The following is a 20,814-nucleotide window of genomic DNA, read 5'->3' on the forward strand; positions in this document are numbered from 1 at the left end:
TAGTAGGTTTAAAAGGCAGATTTTTTTAGACATCACTGCAGAGTCTGCCAGATTTTGTTACTCAACGAGGTCAGTGTAGAGACATGATTACAAAACTGATGAAATGCTTTTTTTTTTTTTTTTTTTACTAAAAAGCTAGAAAACGAGTTTAGTGTGACGTTGATGCCAAAGACAGGATGTCATGAGCGTCACAAACGATCTTCTTAAGCTGCGTTTACCTCCAATAACATCTCAACCTGATGGAACCAGAGTGACTACAACAACAGGCCAGCCGGAGACTGATCACTGACTTAACTGAATTTTACTTTAGTGTGTTATTTTTATACTTTCCAAATACGGACCGTTGTCAAATAATTTCTACCCTGCTTCTTGACCCGCTTGAGACTAAACTTTTTCCTCCTTGATTCCCCTGAAGCTGAGAGGAAGCTTGACTTAGACATGACCCACTGCAAAAAATAAAAAATAAACCACACACACACACACACACACACATCCCACATACTTGCAAGAAAAAGTCAAAGTTCTCTGATATTTTTCATGACAAAAATATTATGACAATACAATATAACACTCTTTATTATTTATTTAGCAACATATTTTTTAGACAATTTTACAACAATAAACTTGATTTGAAGTTGATTTTTAAAGTTCTACGATTAATCAACAATTGCTAGCTGGACCATGTACGAAATGTTGACTATAAGTCATGAACAAAGTACTGGGGTGTGTGCTGTTTTAGGAAAGTTCAATTATTAATTAAATTATTAATTCTACAATTAGGGGGGTTAGCACGTTCGCCTCACACCTCCAGGGTTGTGGGTTCGATTCCCGCCTCAGCCTTGAGTGTGCGGAGTTTGCATGTTCTCGGGGGTTTCCTCCGGGTACTCCGGTTTCCTCCCCCGGTCCAAAGACATGCATGGTAGGTTGATTGGCATCTCTGGAAAATTGTCCGTAGTGTGTGAGTGCATGAGTGAATGAGAGTGTGTGTGTGCCCTGCGATGGGTTGGCACTCCGTCCAGGGTGTATCCTGCCTTGATGCCCGATGACGCCTGAGATAGGCACAGGCTCCCCGTGACCCGAGATAGTTTGGATAAGCGGTAGAAAATGAGTGAGAGTGAGAATTCTACAATTAAATTATTTTACAATTAAAAAAAAATTTAATGAAATGATTTGGCACAGATTTGATTTATTTCTAGATGTTTCACATAAACTCCTGTTTCATGAAGATGCAAAAAAAAAAAACAACGTTCATTTTCACCTGTGATTGTTACAATGTGCTAAAACGGAAGACTCCTTCGATAAATGTCATTAAGTCACCATCTCACAATAAACGTCGCCTTGTCGACGATTTTTTTTTTTTTACACATCTCTATATGTGGAGTGTTTGCCATTCAAGAACCTGAGAAAGCTGTCGCTATAGAAATGATGCATAACCCTAACAATTTGCATACAACTAATCCGATTCTGCTTAATTTAATAGATATCTTTAGAGTCATAAGTATGGAACCTTAACTACCGACACCTTTAGATCAGAGAGGAAACGGATGTGAAAGTCATCTGAGTCACCGAGTCAATTCATGTGAGTTAGTGTGAGAGAGAGAAGGAGAGAAGAAGAAGAGGAGGAGGAGGAAGAAGAGGAAAAAAGTGCGAGCAGAGTTGCAGAGGAAGCATGAATCAGCCGCTTGTCATGTGTTAGCCTGCTAGCATCGCGTGGCAAAGTCCCTACGTCTTCCTGTGTCGCCAACACGCTATCACCCGGCCCACTCTGTTCGAAAACGCTAACACTGCGTGCCCCGCTTAGCTTTGACCTCTCTTAACACTTCCTCAACCTCACGCTGCCTCTGACAGCATCATCCCTTTAATGTCGCTTCACTGATTTTCCACTCTAGACCTATTGAGTCTGGGACAAGGGATTGGGAAAGCTTCTGCAAAGGATTGTGGGGGCAGAATATCTGTACAGACAAGCGCATTCTGCCAGTGTGGCATTAACGCGGAATCTAATCTATTTAAAGTCCATTTTTTATTGTATCCACGGTTTAACTCGTGTCGTGTGGATAACTGTTAGGTAAGGGAGCTATTTTTGAAAAGGGATAATTAAAATGACAAATATTGGCAGTTGAAAAAAAAAAATCACCATATGGGGAAAAAAAGCAGTTTAAAGCATAGGATCACTGCAGCACTTTAAATGTGACACGATGTTTGATGATAAATTGATCTTAATTAGCACTTACTGTACTAGCTTCGTTACACAATGTGTCAAGTGGATATTCTCTCTCTCTCTCTAGCTCTTGATTTCTTTCTCTCACGCTTCACGTCTTGGACGTTTGGTTTGGTTCTAATCCTGTTTCCTCCACAGTGGTTGATTATCCTCGTGTGTTCACCTGTACTGTGTTAGTAATTACTCAGGTTAATTCTACTCTAACGTTTCTGCTCCGTTTTATGAAGCTCGTGTCTGTGGCCTTGATTGATTTCAGAGCATGACACACCCCCAAATGTGTCAAATAAAATCTATATAATTATATAGCATAAGAAACAAAGAAAGATCCCTGATACAGGCGGCCGAAATGAGTTTCCTCCGCAAGGTGGCTGGGCGCTCCCTTAGAGATAGTTTGAGGAGCTCGGTCACTCAGGAGGAGCTCAGAGTAGAGCCGCTGCTCCTCCACATCGAGAGGAGTCAGCTGAGATGGCTCGGGCATCTGTTCTGGATGCCTCCTGGATGCCAACCAGGAGGAGGCCCCGGGGAAGACCTAGGACACGCTGGAGGGACTATGTCTCTCGGCTGGCCTGGGAACGCCTCGGTATCCCCCCGGAAGAGCTGGAGGAAGTGTCTGGGGAGAGGGAAGTCTGGGCGTCCCTGCTTAGACTGCTGCCCCCGCGACCCGGCCCCGGATAAGCGGCAGAAGATGGATGGATGGATGGAGAAACAAAGAAGTATCACATGGAAGTAGAATGCAATTATTTATACTGTACTTGGATTGTTTTTAATGTCTTGCTCTCTGCCTAACATTTCCCTTTATAATATAGAACAAAAAGGAACTGCATCCTACTGCACTTCCTCATCTCCTTCAATAAGTCAACGTCCTTGACATCTTCCTGGAAGTTTTGTCCCCTATACCTTATCAGCTCTGTAAGCTTTGAAGGATGACTTGCATGAACAGATCCTGCTTCGACACTGAAATCGGATTCAGATCACGGCTTTGGCTTGGCCGTCCAATTCCAATGAATCTCTTCTTACAAAGCAAGCCTCTCATGGACTTCCTTGACTACGTACTGTAATATCGTTGTCCTGTTGAAACTCTCAGTAACTCGGTATTCACACTCATAGCCTGATACTCTTTATACTTTAGTGATAGTTCTCCCAATCAGTGATTCTTCCAATAATTTCAAATGAGAGAAAACCAGCCCCAGACAAGGATACACCAACCACCGTGCTTCAGTTGGAATCAGCTCTTCCCGATATTGTGCTGTATTGGATTTTCTCCAAACATGATCCATCTTTAGCTTGCCAAAGACTTCACTTATGGACTCATCAATCCACAGAACAGATTTCCAGATTTCTTCAGGCTTGTCCAGGTGGTTTCAGGTGGGCAGCTTTGTTTGTGCTTTGTTTGACAGAACAGGCTTCTTTCTGGGGGAATCTTGGAAAGATGCCATGTCTGTTCAAGGTTCTTCATGATTCGTGAAGCTTTGAGAGCTCTGAATGTATTTTGAAAACGTTTTACCTCTGTTATTATTCTCCATGTGGCCCTGGGTGAAACTGTTGAAGGACATCAACAGATACACATTTCTCCTTTGTCCAATGAATCGGGTTCTTGTTTTTATTCGTTGAAATAAATCGCATGGCGTTTTGTCATAGCTTTTGAGTACAAATTTAAATTTAGTTATCGAATATTTTGTGTCAGTGAAATACGGACATTGACAAACATAATGCCTTGCCATCTACTAAAGAATGTCTTGCAACTAATTTGTTTCTTTCTGTGTTCACATCTATGTTTCATTGCTAAATATTTAGCCTTTTTACATATCGTCGCTGTCAGGCGGAATCCTCGTATCTCCAAAACCGTTATTTTTCAGGAAATGAAAAAAACGCCGTACCTTATCTGCAGTGCACAGGGTTTATTCCACGTTGCAGTGGATTGTCTTGCGCTAAATTCCTGTCCTCAGACGAGCACCAGAACTAGCGGGGGTCAAGATTTTTTTTTTATTTGAGCCCAGTGTTTTGAAGACATTTACCTCAGAAGACGTGTTGATTCGTTGCGACTCTTAATAAGGAGAAATATGCCGCGAAGCTCACCCGCGGAGTGAGGAAGAGGTGGACTGTTGAAGTGTCCAATGGAGTTATGAGATTTGCGCTCAAGCTATTTTCAAGACTTTAGATTGGTTAATAACTTGTAAAAATAACAGACCCACGTGGGGACTGACCAATAGCATCGAAATGTGAAAAAATATGAAATTGACCAAATCTGGACATACGAGGTTTCCGCCCGACAGCGACGATATTTTTGTGTTTTAGTATTACTTCACGATGGGATTTTTTAGTTGTTTATAGCTAGACCATTTAAAAGGAACCTTCACACAGTTTAGATGATAAAATCTCTTACATCATTTCCTTGAATCTTAATTATTTTTGTAGTTAGTACATGTGAATGGAACAGTAGTTTTCGATTTGCTACTGTACAACAAGCACATAGGCGGTATTCATCAGAGACCTGACCTCACCTTACATAAGCATTACATAAGATGTGTTAACAGCCAAACGTTGGTTGACATGAACCCACTACCTTCACCTACACAACATATTACATGCTGCAAGGACAATATCAGCCTGCTGTGTGGCAGCCTGGCGACAGCCATATGCTAACTGAAGCTGTAGCTGGGTGATTCAGGCTCTAGTCCAGCTTGGTGGTACATGAGAACAAGTAAGTCGAACAGCCTCATTAGCAAATCAATGATGTGAACGTTGTTGTATGTATAGATGCATCTGCGTGTGTGTGTGTGTGTGTTTGCATACTGTTCCGCTCTAAAATGCAGAGTGCATTTTAAACTGGAGGCTGTTATAGATGCTGTCCCCAGGAGGGTGATTTTTGATTGACGGGTCAGTAAGAGAGGTCTTGACAGAATTGACAGAAAATAAAAAAAGTCCTTAAGGAAATACGGGTCGGAAGAGTCATTATGCTCATTGGCAGGTTTTTTTTTTAATAATGTGTTTCGGTGATCGATTGCTCGATGCGTTTCAGTGTGGAAGACAGTAAACAATCGGGGATTGGTGAATGAGAGGGAACTGTAAACTCAGCCAGTCTGCTGTACAGCACTGTACCACACTGCCCCCTAGAGGAGAGTAGAGAAAGTGAATTGCACGGTTCTTTTCAAGCACTGAGAGTGGTAATGGGAGCGAAGGAGAATATTTCAGCTATTTTAAGCAGCAGCTTAAAAGCTTCGTGTCAGAATAATAAGAAACAAAATGAGAAAGCTGGGGAATTATGGGAGTATGTGTTACAGCTGTGAGGAACAGATTTCTACATAAATAATTGCACTATAATAAACCAATAACACAAATATTGCAGCGTTATATCATTACTAAATACATGGTTTCACCAAATTACAGGCTTTTAATAAACACTATTAAATAGGTTCACATACTGATGTCACATACTGAGGTTCACATACTGATGGCCCCCAAAAGGAACGCCCATGGGACAGAGTGGTATGCATCCTTTATTACAGCATAACAGTGATCCAGTCAATGCAACTGGACATAGTGGTGAATGATTCAGAAAGAATCGTTTAATTCAAATGACTCCAATCACTGAACAGGGTAAAAAAAAATAAATCTGCCTGATGCCAGTTTGACAAGTTCTGCTTACTGTACATAGTGCTTCCTTATTCACATTATTTTGGCTGTAGACTACTGCCTGACTAGGACACTACTGTGTACTACAGTATCTCTATGGCTGATTATCTTAAAGTTGCCCTTCCACACAAAACCGTTGTTGTGTCGTGAATTTGAAAACGAACTGCTACCTCCCCGGTCAGTTCTAGCCACTTAAATGAAATAAGGGGAGAAATCAGGTCAGTTGGAAAAGCTGCTCAGTGTGACGTAGTAATGATCAAGCTCATTACTATTCATGAGCTCTCCCACTTGAGACCACGCCCCCAGAATTCGTGTAGCTCAGTGAGTTTCCTATACAGCAAGGATGGCTGAACGTCAACAGGTTTGTGAAGAAGCCGTTCTGCCGCAATTCAAGGTGATTGTAAACAAATTTCCTCTAGTCTAGGCTACTTATTGCGCTGGGTGAATGAATAGTCATGCTCTCATATCCTAGCGGTTAGCCAATCGGAGCCAAGCAGCATAGCTCATTTGAATATTCATGAGAACTGGCGCAAATCGAGCTGAGTCTTCCTGCAGGCTTTCTATACCACACTAGAATGGCTTGAAACAAGGTAACCAAGGAATTTTTCCACAATAAAATGTTAGAGAGTCCATGTTAAACTTCAGACATTACCAGAAAAGTAATGAAGTACGTGTGGCAGACACATCTTTAATGTGTTCACCTGTTCTGTGTTTCACCTTGCTTCGTTTCTCTTCAAGTCTAATCACAGCCTTCTTCACTGCTTCCGCATTCCCTGGATTAGTTGTTTATGTTTGTTTTCTAATTATGGATTATTCTGATTTGATACTGTCCATCTGTGCACTGACCCCCATGACAATCTCTGACAAAGATTCTTGGATTAGTCAAAAACATCACACATTGATTTTCCTTCCGGGGGGCACGGTGGCTTAGTGGTTAGCACGTTCGCTTCACACCTCCAGGGATGGTGGTTCGATTCCCGTCTCCACCTTGTGTGTGTGGAGTTTGCATGTTCTCCCCGTGCCTCGGGGATTTCCTCTGGGTACTCCGGTTTCCTCCCCTGGTCCAAAGACATGCATGGTAGATTGTTTGGCATCTCTGGAAAATTGTCTGTAGTGTGTGATTGCGTGAGTGAATGACAGTGTGTGTGTGCCCTGCGATGGGTTGGCACTCCGTCCAGGGTGTATCCTGCCTTGATGCCCGATGATGCCTGAGATAGGCACAGGCTCCCCGTGACCCGAGGTAGTTCGGATAAGAGGTAGAAAATGAGTGAGTGAGTGAATGATTTTCCTTCCTTCCAAAACTTCACGTAACACCTGTTTGGCAGAAATCCTAATTGATTTTGCATTGTAGTCAAAATTTAGTGTGTGGGACACCCTCTCCCATGGCGAACTGCAAGATTGCTAAGTGTAAAGCACCTGGAGACTTGGCTGGAGACTGAGAGTCTGCCATCACACCAAAATTCACAAAACAGCAGCTAAAAGTTTAGATAAGTTTGCAAGCGTATATGTATCTGCGGTGTATGCAAGTAGTAGACGTGCTCCCAATGTGATGCAAAACCTTCCTTAGGATAAAGTGCTGCTTGGATTTTTAACATCACAGATGCTCAAGGGACCTCAGAAACTCCGAATGGTCCATAACCTATAATGAAACAGACTTAACTGGTTTTCCTGCCTGCTTGTTTCTCTTTTTTGGTGGCTTTTTTTTTATTGCATTGCCCCAGCACAATCCCTTTGTCTTCCCGTTAATGGTGCACAAATCTGCCCCATTTCTACTGGTCTGCAATTCATTCTCAGAGGTCTCTGCAGACTGTGCTCTGAGTTTTTTAGTCGCAGGAATGCTAATGGTTTAGTCAATAATACCTTATAATGTGGACTTTTATAAAGGTGTCTGCATTTTTCAGAGACCGGCTTGCTTTAAATCTGGAGTAATAGATTCGGGCTGATCAATTGATTTATCAATAAATTAAAACCGTGCCTATCAGCAAAATGGACAAAGTAGGAAAAATGGAAACAGCTGTAACAGCTTTGGCATGGAAGGGGAAGCTTGTATATGTATTTATGTGCTAGCAAAGCTAAGTTCCCTGCCATTGCCCAAACACAAGGGCTGGACATTCAAATTGAAGCACCTGGTTTTAGACCACAATGATTTATTTGTATGCTTTAGGGCTCCTTTCTGCAGCCAATACAGCATGAGCTCATCTTGGGAATGACATACAAGTAGTGCACAGGGATTTTGAGCCATTCATTTTTCAGAACAGCAGCCAGATCACTATTCACTAAATACAGTACATCACATGATACTCTTGGAGAAAACTGTTTCCTGATTCACTTCTCCAAAACACCAACAAACGGCTGAATAATATTCAGATCTGGTGATTGTGCAGGCCATCGGAGATGTTAAACTTCACTTTCTGTCACCAGTCTTGTTGTGTATTGTTGGTGCATTATCATCCTGACACAAGGCACCATATTCAGGGTACAATTTGTGAACCGCTGGATGCACACGGTCCTTCAGAATGGTTCAGTAGTGCTTGGCAGTGACACGTCCATCTAGCAGTGTAGCCCATAAATTATTGGGCTTGGGGGATGCCACGATATTGCAGCCAAAACCATCACTGAATGACAGCAAAGTGAATACACCGCAATGCTGAGCACCTAACAGTCCTGGTGGTAAGCTTCTTTGGGACTTCTCTGTGCAAAAGACACTGAAGGTGGGCACTATTGAAACCAACATTTGGAAAAAATTGGCTATAGCAGGCTGACCATGAATATCCACCCTGAAGAGCTCCTGACAAACAGTTCTATTGGGAACAGGAGAGTCGAGGTGCAAATTTCATTCTGTCATACAGTATGTAGACGTGAAAACTCAAACTCTACTGTATATCGGCCAGTGTTTCAGTTTTGTTGTCCAACCCCTATATATGAAAGTCATTTAAGGACTCGTTAAGCGACATTCGATTATTTGATGTTAACAAACGTTTTCAGGTGGATTAAGGTTGGCTGTTACCCCAGGACAACCTAGTAAAGAAATTCAAAGCGATGGAAATCCAGTGACTTTAAGGAATGGATAAAAGTCCTTATTATAGTAATACTGTCTACAAATCACCCAATAATATTCCTAATCGGATAGTATTACCCTATAAATGTTCACTGTTCACGATTGGCTGGGCAGCCAAAAGAACTGCTCTATTACAGCTTTATTTATATCTATCCAAGCACACGCCCTTGTCGGTCTGAAAAGAGGAACGCGTGGCACAATCTCAAAGGGGGAACGATGTCACATTCATATCCGAGTACCGGAGTTTCTTTTGTATGCCGATCATAATAATCCCAAGTCATTTGGAGTAGACAGGAAACAGATAGAACAGATATAACAATTACTTAGATGTTAAATGTAATTACCAGGACGTTCATACTGTAGTTTTTAGTGAATTAAAATTGATCAGCTGTAGAAAAATTCCAAAATAAAATACACATCTGAAAGTAAAAAGGAGTGAAGGGAGTGTAGCACAAAATCTCAAATGAATGCAAAATTGAACTTATCTGAACTACTAATGAGAAAAAGAGGACGGTAAATCTCAGTGAAGGAACGAGTCGTTCAAATAAAGCAAACGGCCCAAAAGTCCGATTTAAAAAAAAACCCGAAAAGCTCCCCGCAAGGAGATAAGCAAGACTCTCAGAACTGCGGGTGACGCCTTTTGTTAAAACGTGTGTGGCGTCGCAACAGCAGACTAATGAATGGCACTTGCCGTGTCCATGGAGACAGAAACAGTGAAATACAAAACTGGAGCTGTTTGTCTCTGACTCGAGCCGAGCTGTATAACCTTGTGAGAACAGAAAAGCTGAACAAGAGGCTGCGACGTGTAGAACCACTTTTAAAAGCAGATTATTACTCTGCTGTAAGTAAGTGCGAAGGTCAGCAGGAGTCTATTTTCTAGCTGACAGACTGGGAACTTCTTACAGTTTTAACTCTGTTCTGAGATCCAGTCGGCAGAACCAATGATTCATTTAAAGGCCATCAACAGAGGTCAATGTCATAACCGCTATCCATTAATAAATGTCCATTAGCAGACATGCTGCAGCTACACATTAGCTTCAATATCCAGAGATTACTTCTTTCTTTTTTTCAGTAAAGCTTCATTTCAGTAGACCCGTTTCTTCTAGCAGTATTTTACCAAGGCACTTTGCAATATTGTAACTACACGCATTCAATTAGAAAACCTAATCTAAAAAAAAGTCGTACCATTTCTGAGTTCCGGCTAACTAAAAGCATCCTGCTTTTACTAAACCTTCTGACCTTGTAAGGCATAACAGACATGAATATTTATGAGTTTTTAGCAAGCCAGTCACTTGGGAACATGTAACGCTTAGCTTGAATCTGCATTTCCAGTACCCTTGAAGGCAAAAACGGAGCTATGATAATCATCTAACGGTGGCTATTAGGGTCAGCTGAGGGTCATCTTCACATTAGCTCTATTTCAAAAATGTGCATATTAATAATTTGTAATCCTAACTAAGAATGCTTCTATTTCTTGGTCACGTAGATCAAATGCTCAGCAAGCCAAGTGAATGGATTAAATTCTACCAAAGTTTCAATGCAATCTGAATTTAATGTATCTGAAAATTCAGATAACTAGAATTAAGGAGTTTTATTCAGTAAATCTTTTGTGCATGGCCAAGATTCATTCACCTCTCACTCAGCAGTTCAGTGTTTGAATCATTGAAACATTCATTCATTCATTCATTCATTCATTTTCTACCGCTTATCCGAACTACCTCGGGTCACGGGGAGCCTGTGCCTACTGTATCTCAGGCGTCATCGGGCATCAAGGCAGGATACACTCTGGACGGAGTGCCAACCCATCGCAGGGCAATTGAAACTTTCAGTCACAGGAAAAATATCAGTGAATCATTTGGTCATGACCAAAATTTGCTTATCTCTCATTCAACCACTTGACTAAAATGACCAAGATTTGTTTATCGCTCATTCAACAGGTCACGTTTAAATTAGTGAATCGTTCAGCCATGGCTGATATTCACTTTGCTGTCATTCAGCAGGTTTTGAATCAGTGAATTATTTGGCCATGACCAAGAATCTTTCGGTTATGGCACTGCTCCCAAGATCATGACCAAATTCGCTCATCTCTTGTTCAGAGAAACTGTATTTGAATCAGTGAATCATTCATCCTTAGCCAATATTCACTCCTCTGTCATTCTGTACAGTAGGTTTTGAATCACTTGGTCATGAACTACTGTAGATTCGCTTCTCTAGAGTAGCGTAGGAGGTTTCGGCTCAAATTATTTTTGGGTCATGGCGGAGATTAATGAATCGCTCCTTAATGAATCACTGGCTGAATCGGTAAAAGTCACGGCTGAGATTAGCTTAACTCTCATTCAGTAAATCAGCTGATTTGGTTGATTCATTGAGCCCTGTTTGGGCCAGAGATTTTCAGTGTTTCATAAGAAGAAGAAAAAAAAATACATTACTCTAATAATACAATACAAAATACAAAATACAAAAAATAGAATAATCAGGCTGAACAATGCAACTGAACATACAGTAGTGGTGAATGATTCAGAAAGAATCGTTTAATTCAAATGACTCCAGTCACTGAACAGGGTAAAAAAAAAAAAATAAAAAAAAAATCCACCTCTAATTATTTGTGACTAAGTAAACACCTAATCTATGCTAATGCAATATCGACATAAAACGTTGAAAATTGAAATTCACTTCCCCGTAATAGCGTACAATTTGCTGAAGCAAAAGCATACAGTAATTACTGATTATCAGTCTTCTAACCTAAGCGCCCATGTTACCATGACACCCACTCTTTAACACCCAAACTCTTGCAGACTTGCTGTGAAAGTCACACGTACACAAACACACAAACGTTCCTGAAGCGTCTATATTTGTCTCGACATGGAAATTTAGTGCAGCTGCAGCACAGTGGTGTAGCACCTCAGGAAGCTCAGGCTCTTGTCAGGTGATCAAATCTCTAGTTTTAATCAGATCTATACAAAGCCGAGGAAGCCGACACCTTTACGGCAAACGTTTGGACAATTTAGCAGAAGAACAAAGAGGATGAACTCGTGGCCGACGTACTCTGCTTTAACGTTTACGCCGGCCTGAAAAGCTGAATGAATTGTAAAGGCAGGAAGCAGCTAGGTGTAGGAAGTCCATCTGTGCAGTGTGTAGACCTGCTGTTGCAGACAAAGAACTTATTTAACACAAGCCCACGTGTCAAGCAGTATGGAGGGATTTGAAGCTGGTTCACACGAAATTAAAGGCTATATCTCACTGAGTCACACATTCAGCACATCCCTGAGCTTGTAGTTCTAAAATTTTATTGTTTCTTTCTCTTGCTGTCTCTCTCTCATTGTCTCTAGCAAACTGCAACACTCTTTAGTATCTCGCTACACATCTCATCTTTGTGTGATCGCTGTTATCTCTGTCCTTACTGCTCTGCTGGAGGATTCAATTAGATGATTGTCTCTGACGTTAACAGGAAGTAATGTTGAACCTCTCATGTCAGATTATTTTCTACAGTGGTGTGGGCCATCGGATTGTAGACTGCAGGAACCTGCGGTAGTTTCAGTTGCTTTCTGATTTGACCTTTAGAAAGTAGTGGCACTTAATCCAAAGCATTATTTTCGACTGTTGTAGAAAACTTAAATCTATAATCTTTGAATGAAAATAACTTTTTTTCACTACTAGATATTTTATGTTGTGTCATAAATCTTATTTGGCATCTTTTAAAATTTATTCAACAAGATTTAGATGTTGGGGGTCACGGTGGCTTAGTCGTTAGCATGTTCGCCTCACACCTCCAGGGTTGGGGGTTCGATTCCCGCCTCCGCCTTGTGTGTGTGGAGTTTGCATGTTCTCCGCGTGCCTCGGGGGTTTCCTCCGGGTACTCCGGTTTCCTCCCCCGGTCCAAAGACATGCATGGTAGGTTGATTGGCATCTCTGGAAAAATTGTCCGTAGTGTGTGTGTGTGTGAGTGAATGAGAGTGTGTGTGTTACCTGCGATGGGTTGGCACTCCATCCAGGGTGTATCCTGCCTTGATGCCCGATGACGCCTGAGATCACAGGCTCCCCGTGACCCGAGGTAGTTCGGATAAGCGGTAGAAGATGAATGAATGAATGAAGATTTAGATGTTATCGAACCTTTCAGGAGCTTTATTAGCTACTCTGAATCCCTTTCGCATGAATGGCCTTTCTTTCTTTCTTTCCTTCCTTCCTTCCTTTTTTCTTTCTTTTTCTTTCCTTCTTTCCTTCCTTCTTTCCTTAACTTCAGTAACCAGTAGTAAATGGTAAATAACGGTAAGCAAATGCAAATGGTGTTGGACCGCGCATGAAACCTTGATGGACTCCATCTGTAAAATCGCAAAAAGATTAAATTTTGCTCTTGTGTCTATGCAGATGTTTTGTGCAACACTATACAATAACAAATGTATAAACCCAGGTATAAGACTAGCAATGTAATAAATTGTCTTGTCTTCGTGTGGATGTTGACTTGATAAACAGAAAAAAAAATGAAAAACACCGGAATACATATATTTTCATTTCTGTACGGCAAGTAACATCTCATCTCTCTCTCTCTTTCTTTCTCTCTTTCTCTTTCTCTCTCACTGCTTCACACCCACACAACCCACCATAAATAGAGCCAAGGAACAACGAAGCATGCACACACTTCAAAAAAAGAATGGTTTCCTCATGTTAACATGTGAAGTCAATCTATTTCTGCACTGCTGGTGACAACAAGGTGAGAACCCAAAGTACAAAGAAACCATTACTATGAAATTACTATCAAATCAGAGGGAAATAGACTTGTCACACTCCAACCAGATAACATTTCAGTAACAACCGTCTCTTTCCCCAAGACTGGCATGTAATTTACTCTGGTCAGAGTACATGACATACACAGGCTGCATGTTGAGAAGAGTCAAAATGAGGTGCGACTGTGTACACGTGTGTAATGGTAAGTAATAATGGAACAAGTTCCTACGTGGTGGGAAAATATCTGAGAACGCTTGGAGAGTTGGTTCGGTCTTTCATCATGTGGCTCAAACACTGCATGTGAATGACTTTCGAAATTAAAAAAAAAAAAAAAAACTAATTCTGTTCATGCTCCAAAACTATTATCTGTATACCTACGAATTTGAAACAACTCAGCTCTAAGTTTTACACTAAACCGAGCGGAAGACACTTTTATTTATTCTTTTTTTTTTCTTCCTTACTTAACACAAAGTGCTTATCTTCAGCCGTGTCTAACGGCGCTTATTTTACAGGTCTCCAACTTCCTGTTACTGCTCTTAAACTGCAATTAGCGATGAAATAACACGGAGCAACCTGATCGTATATATTACTTCTACGATTCACAGCTATTAGCCCAAAGCTTATCGTTATTAAAGTAACTGTGAGAAGAACACAGGTTTTTCTCTCCTACTAAAATGCAGGTGCCTTCTGGTTTAACCTTGAGGGACTCTTAAAAACAGGTCAATTTAATTTGGGATAATTATTGAACTTTGCAGGCTCACAGGAGATACAGAAGAAAATGTCGGTTTAATAGGAACAGAATTAAAAAGGCTAAAAAAAAATACATGTGGAACAAGTCACAAATGATGTGTTGGTGTGTTTTAAAAAAAATTTTGTTTGAGTTTGGTGAACAAAAAAAATGCATGGTGCAGTAACTGTAATAATATCCAGTAAGTGTAATATACTGTACACTCTCAGGCTACTTCAAGAGGAAAAGCTTCATGCAATTATTTCATGCAATTATCCAATCCAGTGCAATGCATATAATCATGGAGATCCACATGCGATCAAGAGCTGCAAGTTAGCAGAGACCAAAAAAAAATGGAAAAAACTTTTGGGTCCATGTTGATCATTTTGTCTTTGTCATCTCTCACTCCACAGTGATAGTTAATACGAAAGTGCTTAAAGAATCAGGATTTCAGTTTTTCCCTGAAAGCCAACAGAGTCCTGACTGATTTTATATCAATATTGTAGCAATTAAATAATTAATTAGTTTTAACCGACTGAAAAAAGTCTGCTAAGTGGATTCTCTGTGAACTATAGAATGGTGAGGGAAAATAAACCAAGACATCCACTGAGTGACAGGCTTGAAAGGTCTGAGGAGAACCATGGGACTGATTCGAGTCGATAGGAAAGCTAACGGATCTCAAAGAACGACTCTTTTCAACCACGATGAACAGAAAAGCATCTCAAAATGTCAAACCGTTTGGGCTGCAGGAGCAGAATAATAAAATAGGTTTAATACAAGTACAATAAAATAACATCATCCGGTCTGAAACCCAGGTGATCTGGCACCAACAACCATTACTGAGCATTTGCATGAGCTACAGATATTACTATAATAGTTGGCACGAATGCTATAAAAATATATAAAATGGTGTAGTTCTCAAAATTTAAAGGAAAATTAGAAAATCAAAAAAATTCAGTGTGGAGAATCAAGGTCAATCAGGTCATATCCAGAAGCAGCAACTTCTCCAAGGAAGGAGTCTTGAACCGTCAGAGATTGGTGACATATTGTAGAAAAAAAAAAAAAAAAGAAGAGATCGACATAACGGATAGTGGAAACTGAACCAAGCATCTGCTGGAGTGTAGTGCCAGCAGGGATGTTGCTCTCTACACTACAGCTTTGAGCCAAAGCTTCTCTGATGCTGTGGATTTGTGTACGGCGTATGAAAAATAAATGCCAGATGCCATGAATGCCTGTCAGTGCTTTTGCCTCATACAGTACGGTTCGTGTCAGCAGGACTGGAGCGAGGCTTTGCGTTATTCACTTCCAAGCATCTAAATCCACTTTGTTTATTAGGCTTGTCAAGTATAGGGAGCTAATACTGAGGGAAATGTGTTTAAACAGTGATTTCACACTCATGAGGGATGTGTTAACAGTTTTTTAGAGCAAAGTAGACGTTAAGTGCCCTGTGGATGAAAGCAGTCAGAGTCAATTAAAGGAAATCCTGACGCTAGACGCGTGTCATATTATACATAGAATAAACAAAACGTATAGAAAGTAAAATTCCGCCAGTGTTTCCTCCTGATTACAGACAGCAAACAGAATTTGCACCCTGTACGTCTAAACTCAAAAACGACGATACACAAAACCACAGCGAATGAAAACCACGTCCTTCCGAACAACACCGTGTTAGACCGTACAAAGCAAGAGAGCTGCTAAAGTGGGTTAGAAAAATGTTATTCACAAGAGCTTAAAAATGACTTTCACAGAAAGCGTAAAAAAAAACAAAAAAAAAAACAGCTCAACCTCTATCTCTATCTCTCCTCGCACAGCAAAGCTGTGTTCAGTTGTCAAGAACCTTCCTCACTCGTTTTTCCGAGGCAACACCATAAATCCTGTTTTAGAAGTGAAAGCTCCCTCCAAGCTTTTCCATCAGAAGGTACACCCTGCTGTTTTGTGGGTCAGATGGATTACCACCACCTTTAAGGACTTCTGAACGACTCTTTCTTTTGCCGATTCCAGCCTGTTAAATCCCTGCTCCAAGCGAAAGCACATCCAGGGCACTTGAACAGAACCTGCTCAGCTGAACAACCCTTTCTGCTTTCCAAGTGGGTAAATAAATGCACAATTCTATCGTTTTTTTTTTTACCCCCATGTTTAGTTAACAGAGATATTTCTGAGGTGCAAGAATGTCAAACAACAATGAAGTTAATTTTGTTGACATTTGTTATAAAGAACAGAGATTAACATTCAGATTTGTACTTGAGACTTAATGTGATTTGAACTTTTCTGGTTACTAGCACATAACCTTAACTTCTAGGAGTTGTAGACGACCGGCGAACAAATTACTGTAGAGTTCATAATTCTTTGAAATATTGGATGGTTTGAAAAAGAAAACATTAAACATTTTTTTATTCAGATTCCGGTTATAAAATGTACAATTTTTGAAATCTACGTCTAAGAGATTTTTCTTGAATAAACATTTCTGAGAGCCCTCGTCCTTCAAATAAAATGTAGGGAAAACTTTGTAGACTGAAGAAGAAACATTGCTTTAGAAAGAAAGAAAGAAAGAAAGAAAGAAAGAAAGAAAGAAAGAAAGAAAGAAAGAAAAAGGAAAGAAAGAAAGAAAGAAAGAAAGGAAGGAAGGAAGGAAGGAAGGAAGGAAGGAAGGAAAGAAAGAAAGAAAGAAAGAAAGAAAGAAAGAAAGAAAGAAAGAAAGAAAAAGGAAAGGAAGGAAGGAAGGAAAGATAGAAAGAAAGAAGAAGAAGGAAGGAAAGAAGGAAAGAAAGAAAGAAAGAAAGAAAGAAAGAAAGAAAGAAAGAAAGAAAGAAAGAAAGAAAGAAAGAAAGAAGGCATGGCCATTCATGCAAAAGGGATTCAGAGTAGCTAATAAAGCTCCTGAAAGGTTCAATAACATCTAAATCTTGTTGAATAAATTTTAAAAGATGCCAAATAAGATTTATGACACAACATAAAATATCTAGTAGTGAAAAAAAGACATTCATAGAAAAATGCCTACATCACCAAAATACTTTACTCTAATACTTGACTATGTACAGTGTCTTTTGAATAATGTGACCATCCATCATCAGGCAGACACTGATTAGATTTTTGTGGTGCAAATGATTGTGGGTCAATATCTGAGCGGTCAGTAACAAATACTTTACTGCCTTAAGAAGCAGGACTTTTATTGTAGGTTTTGTGACAGACTGAGAAATAGCATTTCACCCCCGATGAGTCAGTACAGTGAAGAAGGCGAGACCTTGCGTGTCGATCTCCGGACAGGGAAGTAAGAGGCAAGCAGCAGGATTGAAGCAAGAGATGCCAGAGATGCCTTTTCCAGAGATGCCAATCAACCTACCATGCATGTCTTTGGACTGGGGAGGAAACCGGAGTACCCGGAGGAAACCCTCGAGGCATGGGGAGAACATGCAAACTCCACCCACACAAGGCGGAGGTGGGAATCGAACCCCCAACCCTGGAGGTGTGAGGCAAACGTGCTAACCACTAAGCCACCGTGCCCCCCTAGCGCGCTAGGGCTTGAAAACCAAAAAATACATAGAACCAAAATGGTCACAGCCACCACTGGACCAAATGAGAAAGGGGAGTGAAAACGCAGTTCCCCACAATCAGAAATTATCTGGTTGAATTCCAGCATTTGGGGAATTTACTAATGTTGGCAAGCCTCGTGTTTTGCAAACTGCCTCCTTGATCATGGTATTGCCCCTGCTAGGTAAGCAAACCAGGTTAGACACATCACAAACAAATTTCGTGAAGTAAACCAACCACATCTTTTTATTTCTCTTCTAACCTCTCATTTTGTGTCGCCCTCTGCCCTCTTCCACCTACATGGTCTCCCGTAAGCCAACAACTGGCGAAGGTCACTGTGATTGACAAGGGAGAGACAGTAATGCCAGATCCCTTCCAGCCACCCAGGCAACTTCTGTCAACAACAAAAAAGTTTTTTTTTTTTTTTTTTGTTTGTTACTATAATTGTATGAGAACCCAAGCAGAACAGGATTGTAAAGCAAATTGTAATTGATGATAGACCTTGCTGCAGCCCTGAATCTACGGCATGGACTTCCTGTTGATGTCAAACCATGGTGTCTGTTGATGGGGAAATATGTCACGATTACCTAGTTTACATACCATTAGTTATCGTTCTTGTGGTGTGACTGAAATTCTAGTTGGTATACAGGTGTGAAGTGAAGTTTAAACCAGGAAATATAGTGTAGATACAGTAGTGCCCTTGGAGCCCTTGGAGGTCCAGAAGTTTCAATTTGATTACCGCTGCAACAGGTAAATGGGTGGGCTGAGTGACACAAGGCAATTTCAAAAGGTGATGAACCAGACAAGGGGCAGCATTCTGAACAATCTGTAGAGGAAATTATAGCAAATACACAGTCACAGCAAGCAGGTCTTCCCCGAGATTCTGTAGTCAGGAAAGGTCAAATTCAGTCGGAGAAATCTGCAAGTTCTGGCGGAGAGTTGAACGGAAAAGTCAGTCTTATTATCAGAAACCTCGACAGGATTTACAGCCGTGTGTTCCGGATGGACTGCCAGGGTCATGGGTCCAGAAATCTTCCTGAAATTATTTTAACTCACAGCTCACAGATGGTTTAAACAAAGGTCAAGACCTTTTTTTTTCCTTTTGCAGTCTCTTGCATGAAATTGCTCTGATAATTTAGAAGCAGGAGTAAAAATGATAACACGCTGTTTATTGTCATGCGTTTCCCACCGCGGATTTGTAAATGTTTCCTTTGCATGCCATGACACACGCAGCAGGTCCTCCTGTTTGAACATCTGTCTTTATCTTTCTCTTTTCCACAAGTCGCCTCTTTTCCTTTGCTTTCGATCGCTTAGAGTCTAGCACCTTAAACTTAGTGGATTTACTGTAGTCTTCTCGTAACTGTCAAACCCAGAACCCCCTTCAACACAGTGAATTTAGTAATATCTTCAGTCCCACCACATTTAACAGTAAAACCTGTCTGTTTAACCGCTGATGGAGAGCCGGGTTGGACGGGGAGGTGGGAGTATCGACAATATTGACTAGAACTAAATGGGGCAAACAGCTTAATGATTATCGCATGTCATCTGCTGTGTATTGACACTTCTCGACATTCATATGCATTCGTGTCACGTATTTCTTTCCCTCTGATAGGGGCTTGATTTTGATAATAGCCAGAGCTTGATACAATCAGTAAACCAGTGCATTGATCCTGAGGAAGAATATATGGCACTAACAAGCCATTCTTTTTGGAATAGGGAGCAGCTTGCTATAACGGACGGATCGATAGATGCTGTAGAGGTCGGTATAATAGTGCAGAAAAGCCCAGGACTTTATCAGAAGATCGTACATCATGTTAAGTCATGGTATAAAGCATTATTTTACAGAACCCGCTTTTCATTGTCTTTCTCCGAGAGGACCGTTTGGGTGAAAATAAATCGGCGGTGATTCGAGACGCGCAATGATGCTTGAGAACTGTATTGTAATAGTTCTTGCGTAACGCTACAACCGGAAAGATTAAAGAGGGACGCTGGTGTTATAGGAGTTACGTTCCATAACGATTTTGTTGGTGATTTTCTTTGTTTATCCTTAATTTTTTCAGCCAGTTTACTGTACATATTCTGTGTGTCCACTCACAATTAATTTTCTATACCAACAGCTCAGATAATATATCTGGCTTTAACGGTAACAGTTTCTATAGTAACACCTTGTAGTGGGTCTTATACCGTGGATTCAGCACACAAATGAAACTTAACCATAAACGAAAGATAAAAAAAAAAAAACAATGTGATGTAATAAAGCAAAAACATTTATCATTAATCATCAATATATTTTCAGTAGGGGCATTTCTATTTAACATTTAAAGAAGTAGGACGGAGAGGAATTTGTGTAAAATAAACATGTTTTGTGATTGTTGTGACCAAAATGCTTGATTTTGTAGCTTTTTTAAATAAAATGTGGAGGAAAAAAACCCTCAAGTCAGCAAATTGGAATCTCGAGGATGTCCGGGAGCCCCAGGGTGTCCCTGTGCTCTCTGTGTGGAAGGGGCATAGTCTCTTTCCCCTGTCAGTTACAACACTAGCTATGTAGAAGAAGGCAATTAACGCTTTCCTCTGAGCAGGTTACACTGCAGCATGACACAGAAGTTTAAAAACTTGTGGTTAATTACTGTATGATAGGAAAGAGGGAGAGATAGGACGACAGTGTTGATGCCACAACGTACGTGTGCGATATATGGGTCTATATCAGCTATATCGATGTAGGGGTCTATATCAGCTATATCACTATATGGGTCTATATCAGCTATATCGATATAGAGGTCTATATCAGCTATATCACTATATGGGTCTATATCAGCTATATCAATATAGGGGTCTATATCAGCTATATCAATATAGGGATCTATAGCAGCTATATCAATATAGGGGTCTACTGTATATCAGCTATATCACTATAGGGGTCTATATCAG

Source organism: Tachysurus vachellii, chromosome 6, assembly GCF_030014155.1.
Source record: "Tachysurus vachellii isolate PV-2020 chromosome 6, HZAU_Pvac_v1, whole genome shotgun sequence".
Lineage (NCBI taxonomy): Eukaryota > Metazoa > Chordata > Actinopteri > Siluriformes > Bagridae > Tachysurus > Tachysurus vachellii.